We start from the raw sequence: 13,942 nt of genomic DNA, 5'->3' as shown, positions 1-13,942 counted from the left end.
AGAATCATCATATCTGGTACCATGTATTGTGAACAGGTATTATATTGCCAGAAAGCCTGCTTTACTGTACCTATTCTACAGATAAAAAGACTGAGCTTTAGAAAAGTATGTAATGTGTCCATGTCACACAGCTAACAAGTGGCAGAGCTAGGATTTTGATCTAACAGTTCTGCATATTTAATGTTCTTAGAAATTTGACAGTTTCATGCCAGAACTTCATCTGAATTCAGTTTGTTCTTCCCCTCCTCTTGGACATCACTTCTGACCTCTGTAGAGCCTTCAAAGTCCCATGCACACTTCCTCCTCCAGCTAGACCCCTAGCAGAGCATCTGAATGCTGCATCACACCTTATTTCCCCCAGGCGAAGAGCTCCACAAGACAGTGAAGGACTCAGAACCCCAGCCCTCATGAAGCATCCTGACATGTTTGTGGGTCTAGTAACTTGTTTTTAAATGAGCCAATTCATGGGTGACAAAGACATCCCAAACCTTAGTAAATGGCTGAAACTGAAACATGTTCTTCCCAATGACACATACTTCTCTCATCCTTTCCAAGCCTGACACACTTTTTGAGTTTCCAAGATTTATATTCAAAAGGCTACCAATCTCTTGGACAGTGCCACTGCACTACAGCGGCACCAACCTCATATGGCATATCGTGCTTGTGCTGGAGATGGGCTGATAGTGACTTCCAGGGACACAGCTAGACAGCATATCCAAGCTTCTTGCAGACAGAGGTGGCTGAGACTGAGAAACATATGGCTGGCTATGCACCATCCCAGGCCAAGCACAACTGAACCACAGTAAAAGAAAAAAGTATTTAAGTATTAGCTCTCCTGGGGTTAATTTTGTGGTGGTCCAGGCCTATTTCCTGACCCAAAGGAAGCTTTGCCTTCACACAAAGATGAGGTCTGTTTTCATCACTGCTGGGCCTTCACACAGCTCTTTTCCTTGGAAGCAAATCTCCCTGGATTCCCTTCAATTAGTGTCACCACTTTTAACCAAGAGTGAAGGGCATGTTTCTGGTTGTTACTGTATCATAGGAAAACATGTTTCAGTCATGAACTTTTTTGTTCTTCATTTGCTCTGTTCATGGAGAAAGACAGAGAACCTCTGGGGAAATCTCAGCCAAGGACAGGGCCACAGAGGCCAGGAAATCCCCGCTGCCTGAGTGGGTTTGGTCCTGTAAAATGTCCCATCCTCACTTAAAATAAACTGCACACAGTAACTCTCATGATACAGTCTGTCCTGTACAGAGGGAAGGGTGGATGGCAGACATGGGGCTGAGCAGATTGCTTCTGCTCTTCCAGTTCTCACACATTCCTCCTTAGAGCAGTTTCCAGACTACATTCTAGCTGTCTCTGTTCTTATCCCCCGCCTCATGATAGGGTGAGCTTCTGAAAGGGGGTTTTGTCTTATCATTTCCATGTTGCCTGTTCTTAAATCTCATCATTTTTTCAGTAAAAATGTGCTGAGTGAATGAGAAAATAAACCAAGTTGAGCATCCCTCATTCTACCCTATTCCAGGAGGTCCCTAGCTGGGGACTCCCACATGTCCCTTAAACAAACTCTGGTCACTGAGGAAAGAATTACAGAGTCCATATGAGTCAGCTCCCACCTTCGTGGTGCATTTCAAGAATCTAAGATTAAGCAGATATAACTGCACCAACAGAACATCCGCTCTGTCTAGTACCAAGTTGAGAATAGAAGAAGACCCTCACCCAGCAAAGAACAAGTACAGAGGAACAAAGCAGAGCAGCCCAATTGAAGGCTGTGTTAGGGCAGCTACAGAATCAGCAGACTCTAGAGCAAAATGCAAAGAAGGACCTTGACCGAGAGCAAGAAACACAGACATGCTGAGGGAAGGAATGCACACTTTCATGTTCTTCTGAATTAGGACCTTCAGAGTGGGGCAGGCTATCTGTTCTAACACCCTCCAGGTGACGCTCACCCATGATGTCCCTTGGGCTAGGCCCAGCAGTGTTAGTAAGCCTTTAACACAGTGGTACCAGAGATCTCCCAGGTCACAGTGATCTCAGACCTCCCTCAACAATAGAAGCTTGTTCAGAGATGAGACTGTGGGGCCAGACTGCTTGGATTTGAGCCCCATTTCTGCTGTAGCTTAGCTGTGTGTCCTCAGGTGACTTACCAAACCTCGCTATACCTCCTGTTCCCCACGTGTCTGATACCTCCCAGGGTGGTTGTAGTAATCAAGTGAGTTGGGGCTCAAAGTGCTTGGAAGAGTGCCTAGAGCATAATAAGTGCTCTGTAAGGTTTTGTTAGCCAAAATTAATAGAATAATGGTGGATGTAGATGTTGATCAAACACTATAGACCTGGCAGCAGGTGACGCTTATGGTGGTGATCTCATGTGACCGTCAAACAGGTGTTGCTTCTTTTCTCATTCTTTTCTGCATTAAAAAAGCTTGAGGAGTGAATCCAAAAGCTGAACCGGAAATGAAATCCTGGGTCTGCCACACACGAGCCCTTTGTGTTTGAGTATGTCACCTGACTCATAGAACCTCACTTCTGCCAGCTCTGCAGTGGTGACTACGATTTCCATCTAACTTGTTTTCAGTGAGGATAAAAACAATCACACACAGTAGGCCCTCAGTTGATAGTGGGCCTTATGTTGTCAATGTGCCCTATTACACAGTTCGTGAGGTGGCCTGCTCACTCACCACTGTTATGAAATTTTCAGGATGAGATTAGTCTACCACAATCTCAGCACCCAGCTCCCCATCACTCTCCTGGACTTTTAATAGAGGAAAAGTCCTGATTCCCAGCCTTTTCCAGTTGAAGCAGCTGGAAACCATAGCCTTGGATTTCCCCATTTCTGTGCCGTTTCTGCTGTTTTTCTCTTTGAGGAAAGCATAGATATATTCAAAGAACACTGGCATTTAGTTGCCCCACAATTTAAAGACCTATTTAAAATTAAGCATGGTGAATAAAAGGCCTTTATGAGGTGTTCTAAACCTCTATAAAACACCATCACCGACACCTCAGTGAGTGGGTTATTTGTGGCTTCATAAACAGAGCTTTGTGGTGGATGTCTTGGGTACACTTGGCTCTGTTCCCATTCCTTCTCATAAATTTGGATAAGATCCTCAGAACACAGTGTTTATGAGCTTAGCAACAAGCCCACTCTTGGACTAGGGATCTGCTACAGAATTATGTCCCAGGGTGCAGGTAATCCCTGGGTAAGGAAAGCAAACCAACTGGGCACTAGGAAATCCCACAAATACATTTGCAAAGTCCTATTTCTGTCATGCCTGAATCTGCACTGATCTGGTAACCATCCAGATGACATGCAAATTCCTTTGTACGTCTCCCATAGGGGCCTCTTGTGGATGTGAAGGGCTCAGAAGCCTGCACTTCAGTGGCTGTTGGGTCAATACCTGCCCAGGGTGATCTTGTTACCATCTGTACTTGGAGCCTGTTCATTGCTTTCCCATAGAGACACAAGATTAAACACATAGGGAAAACTGTATACATGCCCTGCACTGGCATCAATTTCTTGATTTTTATATGGTATCACCGTAACAGTAAAAGGCAACCATTGAGGGGCATTAGGAAAAGGAGACAGTGCTGCCTTGGCAATTTCCTACATGTCTATAGTTGTTTTTAAATAAAACATTAAGATACATTCCGAAGGTAATCCGGTCTGCTGAATGAAAGGCACACCATGTGCTAAGCTATCTCTATGTGCCCTGCGGAGCCAATTCCTAAAAGAGTTTGGGTGATTTAGTTTTTTGTAACCTGATCCTTATAGTTTTGACTCAGGAGGAAAATTTCATTCACCAGACATTTGTTAAAGTGTACTAAGTATGCTGCTTTTTGTTAGATTGCTAAATTTGGCAGTTAAACTAATTTAGCAATCATAGTAACCACCAGTATTATGTTACAAAGAATACTAAGGCCTATAAATATTCACATTGGTCAGCACTTAACAAAATATCCATTGTCTGATTGACTTATTCAGTAATGTTTTTCTTACATGTCTTGATTCATTTTAATTCAACGAACAACTCAATAAACAAATGACTATTGAGCATCTCTTGTGCAACCTTTGAATCTCAATAAATATATACTAAAACTGATTATATGCTCAGCGCACTGGGATTCAAGTAATTCTAATCACAGCCAAGCTGTGCTGACCATAACAGCAGGGATCCCAGAACGTTCACTGTATGCTGTCCAGTACAGCAATTCTGTGCGTAGGTGCTATCTACATTCCCACACATTCAATAAGGAAGTTGGAAGTAAAATAAACTCACCCAATGTTATAGAGCAATAGGGTCAGGACTAAAATCCTACAGCACAGTCTCAGGGTCCAGATATTAGAGCTATACTACACTGCCTCTTTCTAAGAGACATAACCAAAAACCATACAAAGTGTTGTATAACTCCCTAGAAATTAACAATTCACCCTGAGTTGAAGGATGAGAGATTTTCCAAAGAAAGTGACATCTGAGCTATGTTCAGAAGGCGAAGGAGAGAGTCAGGAAGCAGAGTTGGAACGAAAGCTTGCCAGGTGGAGTGAGCCACCTATGTGTGATGGCCATTTGTTTTGGTTTCTCACTGGCCACGTTCAGCACTGAGTCTCCTACACTGGGTGATAACACGTGTATTCCAAAGTCTTAGGGATCAGGTCTCAAGTGAACAGAAGTCCACAGTCAGTGTGTCCTGGCGTTTATTTTGTAAGCTCTCCAGTGAAAGCAGTTTTATCATAGAAATGTGCAGAGTTGTCTTTTACAAACAGAACAGTTACCTGTCCTACTCTTCTGGGCTGTAATGGTCTTTTGGTTCTGAAACTCAGCAAGAATACCTTTAAGAATACAGAAGGGAAAAGGTCAGGCCTAGGAGCTGGGTGCTAGAGATGATGAATTCCATTTGGAGGCCCCAGTGTTTAGGTAAGTGTTCAGACTTCAAAAATTTTATAATCATAGTGTTCAGATTAGATTTTTTAAATGCTAGGGGTAAAAAGTCATGAAATTTATCCTCAGCTAAGAATTTGAAGACAGAAACTTGTCTCAAGCCACGGTAGTGGGTGGTGGTACTGTCCAAGGTGCTAAAATATAGATACCTAGAGCAGCAGTTTCTCTAGGTAGTCATCAGAGCATTCTAGAACAAAAGAGATTCTTAGCTACTATTGTATGCAATTATTGTACTAGTATTAAAAGTAATTAAAGGGATAAAAACATAAGGGAAGATATTTTCTTTAAACAAAGTAAACCAGTAAAAAAGACATAAGGCCATTTTAGAAACTATAGTGTTTAAAAAAAGGATTGTTTTCCACTCCCTAATGTGCATGGGGTTAGGAGTCCACCGAACTCTAGCACAAATCTCAGTTCTGCTTCTCACAGAATAATACCTGCCATTTCAACTTCACAAAGGTTAAAAATAAAAATGAGACACTGTATGAGAAAGCACTATTGTGTCATGAAGGCATTAATGCATAAGATATTGTTATTGAAAGTAAAGTAATAAATAGTGCCTCAAGCATTGCTGAGTTATACAGATTTATTCTTACCAAATAAAAATCTCTTAGGGTTATGACTCCTCACAAATACTATAAAGCAAAGCACTAAGTCCCCTACTTATGAAATCAGTGGTGCCCATTAATAAAAAGAAGGCCAAGTCCCTTTTGCAGCACACTAATCCCTGATGCATCTTGAGTCATAAGGAAAAACACCACATGCATCTTCAACACCAGCTCAATGCCTGATTCACAGTGAATTTCTACTAATCCCTTGCTGACCCATCTGATCATCTGTCCAAAACATTACTTCTGTTCTGATAATTTCCCAAGTGATCACTCAAAACTAACACACAAATGTCTTAGCTATCCTTTATCAGAATTCAAACCCCATTTCTAACTTTGTTTTCCATTACTTTCTTTAAAGCTGGGCTACCATGTTTATTATCTACAAGACACATCTTGTCTATTCTTGCCTCTGCACATTTGCCTTAGTATCCCTTATGCTTTACCCCTGCTCTTTAAATGATCAAATATCCCACTTGTTTTTCAAGCCCAAATTCACCTCCTCCAAAAAATGTTTCCCGGTGACTCCATCCATCAGTCTCCATCTCCTTTTACCCTTCCCAATTTGACTTCTTCTGCATCTGGTCACAGTGGCATTTTGTTTATCTTTCTGAGATTCATTTTCCTCATCTGTGATCCAACTGTTGATGGAGACTTATATGGCACTCAGTACTCATAATTCTTCCTAGAAAAAGTATCAAACCATCAAAAAATGAGCCAAAATTAAAGAAAAATTTCAATGAGGCAAATTTGTACCTTTGAAGCCTATGTCTATAGGCAATATTATCATTTGAGTATAGCCCCTAGGTTTTCCCTGACTTTGTTTTAAATTTAAACTATCCAAACTTCCCTCATAAAGTAAGAAGAGAGTTCTTTTATTTAATTATTTGGAGTGGACAGGAGACAGGAAATCCAAATGCTTATTAAAACCCTAGCCTCCTCTTGCCCTGTGTTCCGCAGCCCCAGGCTTTCAGAGGTAAAAGGCTGACCATATGTTCCAATAAGCTTCACCCTCAGAAGCTTTTAGTTTCCATTAATAAATGTAATTGAGAAAAATGCAACATTTGGGTCTCACTTTAATAAGTCAATGAAATGCAAATGAAGAATGCTGCTGTTGGCAGGTGCCTTTGTCCTGGCAAGGGAGGTGCCTCTCCCACCTGCTGCCTTCTCAATTTAGGGGCATAAGACAGAGGAGGAGATGGAGCCCTGTACAAAGAAAGCAGCTGTAGTGAAGTATGAAACCACTGAGAAGCCCCACAGCCCTGTATCTCTGATCTAAATCTACTTATTTATTTTTTATGATGCTGATGATTGAACACAAGGCATTCACATTGAACTATATCACCAGCCTATTTTCTAAAATTTTATTTTGAGACAGAGCCTCACTATTTTGTTAAGTTTCCCAGGCTGAGCTCAAACTTGTGATTCTCCTGTGTCAGCCTCCTACTACTCATTCTTAGCTACTATTGGTGGCTCTCTAGGAGTTCACTCCTAATGTTGTCATATGAGACTAATCCTTTTCTTAGTTTGGGAGTATTTAAATTTGAGAGGTGAGTAGCAAAGACATGAGGAGCTTTTGCACTCATCTGGGAGCCTGATAAAATTGTCTGAATTCTACATAGTAATAGTTAAATAACCATCACACGCTTACTCAGAGACCTCAACCTCAAACCGTTACAGCTGAAATGTAATGGTTTAAGGTAGAAAAGAAAGTCCTGCTCTCAAATCTTCTTGCCTAGCCTAGGAGTCAACCCCACAGTGCAAAAGTATCAGAGAGAAGTCAAGGAGCGGTCATAGAGCCTACGAACATGCAGGGGCCTGGAAACCACAGGGCCACATACAATGCTTGATAGGAAGGAGGGTTCTTTCATTCGCAAGCTGCAAACTTAGTGTACAATGCCTGCCAATCGGGAGTTCTTAACTCCTTTGAGAGCCAATGTGTCCTGGATTCTCAGAAGTTAATCCACTTGGAAATTTGTGGTTTCCAGGTGCACTAGACCAGCGTGGTCCTGAATGGGCCTCCAACGGCCTCCCCACCTCTGGCACTGCTTGGTGTACTCTGGAGTTCTAAGCAAGAAAGCCAGTGCCATAGGTTCCAGAGGCTGGTATTCAGCCGGCCTGCCCCACCCTCAGTGACCCTCTCCCCATCTGGGGAACTGGGTGGCCAGAATCCCAGGAGCTGCAGGCATAGAAGAGGATTTCCAACAGACCCTGGGGAAGCCTTGGAATAACACTTCAAACACTTGAAATGGAGACATGTAGGAAAATGACAAAATGAAAGACCAAATTACAATCTCAAACCTCCAGCCCATCCCAAGAAACATTAGGAGCTATGTACATAGAAGAAAATATATGCCATACACCTGAAATATCAGACATAATAGCAACTGAAATAAAGAAACAATTCCGGGAAGCTTTAAAGGAATTCTAACTAGAAATAATCTCCCAGGTAAAAGAAGAAATGATAAACGAAATGAAGAAGAAGCTGAACATATCTAAAGAAGATACAGTTTAAAAATTGGAGGAACTAAACAAAAAGATAGAATCCCTGGATGAGCAATATATCAAATGAACAGAATACATAAAGCAGATGCAAAGAAATACACAGGAAATCAAAAATTCCATTGAAAGCTGTAAAAACCGCCTCAATGAAAGTAAAGATAGAATTTCAGACCTCAAAGACAAGACTGCAGCTAGTGAACAGGAAAGGAAAGATCTTTTAAAAATAACAAGGAATCAGGAAACAACAATTCAACAGCTGCAACATGATGCAAAGAAAAACAACATAAGATTCTTAGGGATTAATCAAAAAGAAGGGGACAACATAAAGGATGGCAAGAAGATATTTAGACAATCAATACCTGAAAATTTCCCAAACATGAGATTAGAAACTGACATTAGGATCAGTGAAGCATATAGAACTCCAAATAGTCATAACCAAAATGAAACTACACCCAGACATATAATAATCACCATCCCATAAATTCAACATAAGAATAGAATATTAAAAGCTCTCAGAGAGAAAAGAGAAATCACTTATAAAGGAAAACCTCAGAATCACAGCAGACTTTTCAGCACAAACAATAAAGTCAAGAAGAGCATGGAGTAAAGTTACCAGATCCTAAAGGAAAATGATTTCCAACCTAGACTGATGTGCTCTGAAAAACTGTCCTTCAAAATCGATGGAGAAATAAGATACTTCTATGACAAAGAACAGCTGAAGAACTTCATTATCACCAAGCCAACCCTGCTAAGAATATTGAAAGACAGTTTAGATACACTTAGGGAAAAAACCACTAAGCAAAGCAGACAATTAAACAGAACAGACACAGGAGAAAGATAACATGTCAACAATAAACCAACATATAACAGTTATAACTATTAATATAAATGGTCTCAATGCATCAAGAAACAGACTGGCAGAATGGATCAAGAAACAAAATCCAACCATATACTGTCTACAAGAAACCCATCTAATCCAAAAGGATACTCACAGTCTGAAAGTCAAAGGATAGAAAACAATAATTCATGCAACAAGAACCCCCAAAACAGTGGAGCAGCCATTCTGTTTGCAGACAATGTGAACATTAAACCAATAATGATCAGAAGAGATAAAGAAGGTCATTACATACTGGATAAGGGAAAACTTCAAGAGGAAGAGATAACCATCTTAAATATATATGCACCAAATTCCAGAGCACCAAGTTACATAAAATAAGTATTAACAGAAATGAAAAACCAAATTAGCAGTAACAAATTATAATAGGAGACCTTAATACACAATTGACACCAAGGGACAGATCAGCTCGACAGAAAATCAGCAAAGAAATAACAGAACTGAATCACACCTGTGAACAAATGGACTTGATAGACATATACAGAGTGTTCCATCCAACATCAGAATATACATCCTTCTCAGTAGTACATGGGTGATTCTCTAAAATAGACCATATATTAGCTCACAGAACATATTTAAATAAATGCAAAAGAGTTGAAATCATACCTTGCATGGTGTTATGAAATTAGAAATTAATGATAAGAGATATTACAAAAATCCCACAAACACATGGAAACTGAATAGCACATTCCTGAGTAATCAGTGGGTCAAAGGGGAAATTAAAGAAGAAATTAAACAATACCTGCAACAAACAAAAATACAAAGACAATTTACTGGAATCTGTGGGATGCAATGAAAGCCATCCTCAGAGGAAAATTTATTTCACTAAGTACCCACATCTGGCAAACAGAATGAATACAAATAAATAACCTGATGTTACACCTCAAACAGCTAGAAAAAGAAGAGCAGGTCAAGCCCAAAGCCAAAAGAAGAGAGAAAATTATAAAAATCAGAGCATAAATCAATGCAATAGAGACTAAGAAAACAATCCAAACAAGCAATGAATCAAAGAGTTGGTTCTTTGAAAGAATAAATAAAATTGATAAACCCCCAACCAACCTTATTTTAAAAAGGGAAGAAAAAGATCAAATTCATGCAATAAGAAATGAAAAAGGCAAAATCACTACAGTCTCTATTAAAAAGCAGAAGATCAACACCTATTTTGAAAACCTCTACTCTCAAAGATTTGATAACACAGAACAAATAGACAGATTCCTAGAAACATATGAATTACCAAAGCTAGGTCAAGAAGATGTAAAACTGCTGAATAACCCAATTTCTATTAATGAAATTGAAAATGTAATTAAGTCCTTACCTACAAAGAAGAGCCCAGGCCCAGACTGATTCACTGCGGAATTATACAAGCAGTACAAAGAAGACTTAATGCCGACACTCCTCAAACTCTTCAATGAAATTGAAAGGGAAGCAATCCTTCCTAAGTCATTCCTGGAAGCAAATATTAACTCTAGTACCAAAACCTGAGAAAGACCCAACTGAAAAAGAGAACTATAGACCAATCTCCCTAATGAACACAGATGCAAAAATCCTCAATAAAATATTGGCAAATAGGATGCAGCAAATCATCAAGAAGATTATACACCATGACCAAGTGGAATTCATCCTAGGCATGCAGGGATGGTTCAAAATATGTAAATCAATAAATGTAATCCACCGTATCAGTAAAGTCAAAAGTAAAAATCACATGATCATTTCTGTAGATGCAGAAAAAGCTTTTGATAAGGTCCAACATTCATTTATGATAAGAACTTTACAGAAAATTGGAATAGATGGTCTTTACCTCTTATTATAAAGGCCATCTATGACAAACCAACAGCCAGTATCATCATAAATGGCCAAAAGTTGAAGACCTTTACTTTAAAATCAGGCACAAGACAAGGATGTCTTTTATCACCACTCCTATTTAATATAGTACTGGAATTACTAGCCAGAGCAATTAGACAAGAGAGAAATAAAAGGGGTAAAGATAGGAAAAGAAGAAGTTAAACTATCATTGTTTGCAGATCACATGATACTCTACATAGAAGACCCCCAAAACTCCCATGAAAGACTCTTAGATACAATAAATAAATTCAGTAATGTAGCTGGATACAAAATCAATATTCAGAAATCAATAGCATTCCTATACACTAACAACAAAATCACTGACAGAGAAATAAGAGAAGCCACACCCTTCACACTAGCAACCAAAAAAATGAAATATTTAGGAATTACTCTCACAAAAGAAGTGAAAGACCTATACAGGGAAAATTATTATACACTGAAAAAAGAAATTGAGGAGGATCTCAGAAAATGGAAAGACATCCCTTGCTCATAGATAGGAAGAATAAATATTGTGAAAATGGCCATTCTCCCAAAACTCTTATACAGATTCAATGCAATCCCAATAAAAATACCATCAAAATATCTCATAGATATCGAGAAATCACTCCTGAAATTCATCTGGAGCAAGAAGAGACCTAGAACAGCAAAGAAAGTTCTAAGCAGCAAAGGCAAGGCAGGAGGCACCACAATCCCTGACTTGAAGTTATACTACAAAGCAACCATAGTTAAATCAACATGGTACTAGAATCAAAACAGAGCTGAAGATCAATGGAATAGATTAGGAGATACCAGCACAACTACAAACACACTCAACCACCTTATCTTTGATAAAGGGGAAATAGAGGTTCACTGGAAGAACAACAGTCTCTTTAATAAATGGTGTTGGGAAAACTGGCTCTCCATAAACTGAAAACTAAAACTAGACCCATGCCTATCCCCATGAACTAAATTAAAATCTAAATGGGTCAAAGATCTGAATATTAAAACAGAAACAATAAATCTATTGGAAGACAAATTGGGTAAAAACTTCGAAGACATAGAGGTAGGTAGAGAATTCATGTACAGGACTCAAACTGCATGGTAAATACTTCCCAGAATCAATAACTGGGATTACTTCTTATTAAAAAGTTTCTGCATGTCAAAAGAAATCTCCAGCATAGTGAAAAGAAAACCCACAAACTGGGAAAAAACCTTAGTGAACTCTCCCTCAGACAAAGGACTTCTGTCTAAAACATATGAAGAATTTTAAAAAATGATACCCCTAAAATTCAAAGATCCAGTCTAAAAATGGGCATCTGACATGAATACATACTTCTCAGATGAAGAAATACGAACGGCAAATAAATATATGAAAAAATGTTCATCATCATTACTCATTAGAGAAATGCAAATTAAAACCACCCTGAGATTCCATCTCACTCCTGAAAGAATGGCCAGGATCAAGAAAACCACCACCAACAAAAGTTGGAGAGGCTGTGGGGACTCTCCTGTACTGTTGATGGGAGTGTAGACTGGTGCAACTATTGTGGAGGTCAGTCTGGAGGTTTCTTAAAAAGCTGGGATTGGAAGTCCCATTTGTTCCAGCTATTCCACTTCTAGGCATATTCCCAGAAGAACTGAAAACAACATACCACAGTGATATATGTGCACCCTTGTTTATAGCAGCACAATTTGTAATAGCCAGATCTTGGAAACAACCTAAGTGTCCACCAACTGAGAAATAGATAAAAACGTTGTGTTATTTTTAAGCAATGCAGTAGTATTCAGCTATAAAGAAGGATCATATTGAGCTATTTATAAATAAATGGGCACAGCTTGAGACCATACTCATAAGCGAAATAAATCAAACTCACATGTATAAATGCCAAATAGTTTCCCTAGTGTAAGAAATGATAAGAATACATAAAAGTATGTGGTAATCATGATTCCCCATTAAACGCTTTGAATCCTTATAAAGTTTTCACTCATTAATTGGAGTGGTTTTATTCTGGGATGTTTGATATTATTGTCTGTGATGATATGAACATCTATTTTGAAGAAAACAAGACATCATAATAGCTAGTGCTGATTTAGTATCATCTTGTTTTGAAGTCCCATCAAACTGTTGTTCTTCTGTCTCCATTGGTTTTATCACATTGTATCTTATTGGATTTTATTGTATGCGATAGTATAAACAAAATTTTTATAGGCAAATAATAATATAAAAACCATTGTTTGTTTTCTGTTAGCTAGTTCTAAATATCCTGTAATACTTTCATCCTCGAATTGTTTCAGATATGTTTGATGCTATAGTATACCAAGTTATACTCAAATATTTCAAGGAAAGGGACACTATGGTAACTACTATTAAGTCGGGTTTTCTTGTGGTGAAACACTATGTTACTTAAATTATTCTGTTCTGTCCTGTATTGTTATGTTGTTGTGTTCTCTTTTATCTCAATCTCCTCCTTTTTAAAATGTATTTATTTTTTATTATTTTTTTAATTAAGGGAAAAAAATTTTTAAATTAGCAGGATTTATTATAGTAACTTTTTTGATTTCCTATTAACTTATTTGAAGCCTGTATTGCTCTCACCATCTTGTTTTGACTGATTTTACTCTGTTCTGTGCTGTTTGATAGTATCAAGTTTGAGGATAGAGGCAACTACCTTGAAGGCAGTAAGATTCACTATGATGCCCATTCTGGTTTGGCTATTATCTTCTTTTGAAGTCCTGTAATGTCTCCAATGTTTAGGTTTTATTGGTTTCGTTCTGTACTGTTATGTTCAATTTTATTATACCTGATGATATAGGCAATTCTTTTTAAGGTAGCAAGAGGCATTATGGTAACCATTGTTGATTACCTTGTATTCTGTTTTTACATCATGTACTATGTCCATCCTTTGTTTTGACTGACTGCTTTATTTTGTCACATTTCGTTTTATTCTCTTCCAAAAAAACTAATAAGAACTGTGGGAGTAATAAAACCCAAAATGTGTAAATTTTGTTGTAAAAAAGAGAGGAAAAAAAGTGCTCTAAAGGATACAACTGCAAGTGTGTTTAGGTGTGTAAGATAGATGACCATATTACTAAGTTTTTGTTGGATCACTGAACGGAACTGTTAGCAGTCTCACTTTTTGAATGTCCACTTTGTATGCTTTAATTTTGTAACTTGAACAAC

At 38.5% G+C, this 13,942-nt stretch overlaps 1 long non-coding RNA gene across 1 annotated transcript in view; it reads right to left on the bottom strand.

The window, feature by feature from the left end:
- The window catches only part of LOC106029133 (uncharacterized), a 143,271-nt gene that overhangs the window by 86,266 nt on the left and 43,063 nt on the right, over positions 1–13,942 (bottom strand). The window lies entirely within an intron of this gene.

This window comes from Cavia porcellus, unplaced genomic scaffold (genome assembly GCF_034190915.1).
Source record: "Cavia porcellus strain 051 isolate PalLab524CR breed Dunkin Hartley unplaced genomic scaffold, mCavPor4.1 scaffold_5, whole genome shotgun sequence".
NCBI classification, from domain to species: domain Eukaryota; kingdom Metazoa; phylum Chordata; class Mammalia; order Rodentia; family Caviidae; genus Cavia; species Cavia porcellus.
Note: the sequence above shows the minus strand (reverse complement) of the source record. Positions and strands in the feature narration are given on the sequence as shown.